At 50.0% G+C, this 1,137-nt stretch overlaps 1 pseudogene; it reads right to left on the bottom strand.

The window, feature by feature from the left end:
• Positions 1-1,137, bottom strand: part of LOC115286282 — a 15,396-nt pseudogene that overhangs the window by 12,475 nt on the left and 1,784 nt on the right.

Genomic DNA, 1,137 nt, shown 5'->3' with positions numbered 1-1,137 from the left:
CAGGTGCTACCGGGTGGGCTGCTGCTCCAGCTGCTGCCCCTGCTGCTGCGGCTGCTGCGGGGGCTGCTGCAGCACCCCCGTGGTCTGCTGCTGCCGCCGCTCGTGTGGCTGCAGCTCGTGTGGCTGCGGCAAGGGCTGCTGTCAGCAGAAGTGCTGCTGTCAGCAGAAGTGCTGCTGCAAGAAGCAGTGCTGCTGCTAGACGGGCGCTGCAGGTGCTGGGGGAGGGGCGTCTGCTTGCCCCCTTGGCCAAGGCTTCCCTCCATCCCACCTGTCTGCTCCCGAGGTCTCCCTGTGTCCTGGACTTTCTGGTACTTTCCCCCTTGGTTCTCATGCTCTGAGTTGAGGTAACTTTTGCCATTTGAAAATCGTCACATGGAGGGGGCACCTGGGTGGCCCAGTCCATCAAGTCTGACTTCAGCTCAGGTCATGATCTCAGTTTGTGAGTTCAAGTCCGGCAGCAGGCTTTGCACGGACTGTGTGGAGTTTGCTTGGGATTCTTTCTCTCTCCCTCTCTCTCCCTGTCTCTCTCTCTTCCCCTCCCCCACTTATGCTTTTTTTCTCTCTCTCCCTCCTTCTCCCTCTGCTCCTCCCTCACTTATTCTCTCTCTCTCTCTCTCTCTCTCTCTCTCTCTCTCTCAGAACAAATAATAATCTTAATAAAAAGTCAAATGGATGTTTTCTACATCATCTAAGAAAAAAGAGAGCACCTTGATGATTGAGCTCAGCAACCATGACTTCTACTCTGTTTTCTTCTTTGCAGTATTTTTCTAACTAGCCTTTTTGTACTTATTATAAATGTTGTGTCCTTTCTGTGGCCATAGAGGCTTTGTAGATGTTCACCTAAAAATCACTCAATAAAGCGCAAAAACAAACCCTGATTGGTTGTTATTGTTTTATCTTGTTTTATCCTTGGGGTTCTTTTTGTTGAGCTCACATTGATTATGCTCCTCCATGGGCTGGGGCCATCAGGGTACACACATAATTATGCCCTTATGTGATGACAATCTAGTCATACACAAATGACCACCAACACAAGGCAGAGTAATAAACACGTCAGAAGGCCATGAGGTGGTGTTCCACATGGTTGGATGGGGAAGGAGTGTAAAGAACTGGAAAAGCTTCAAGAAAGGGATGCCA

Source organism: Suricata suricatta, chromosome 3 (genome assembly GCF_006229205.1).
Source record: "Suricata suricatta isolate VVHF042 chromosome 3, meerkat_22Aug2017_6uvM2_HiC, whole genome shotgun sequence".
NCBI classification, from domain to species: domain Eukaryota; kingdom Metazoa; phylum Chordata; class Mammalia; order Carnivora; family Herpestidae; genus Suricata; species Suricata suricatta.
This window is presented reverse-complemented; position numbering and strand designations above follow the sequence as displayed.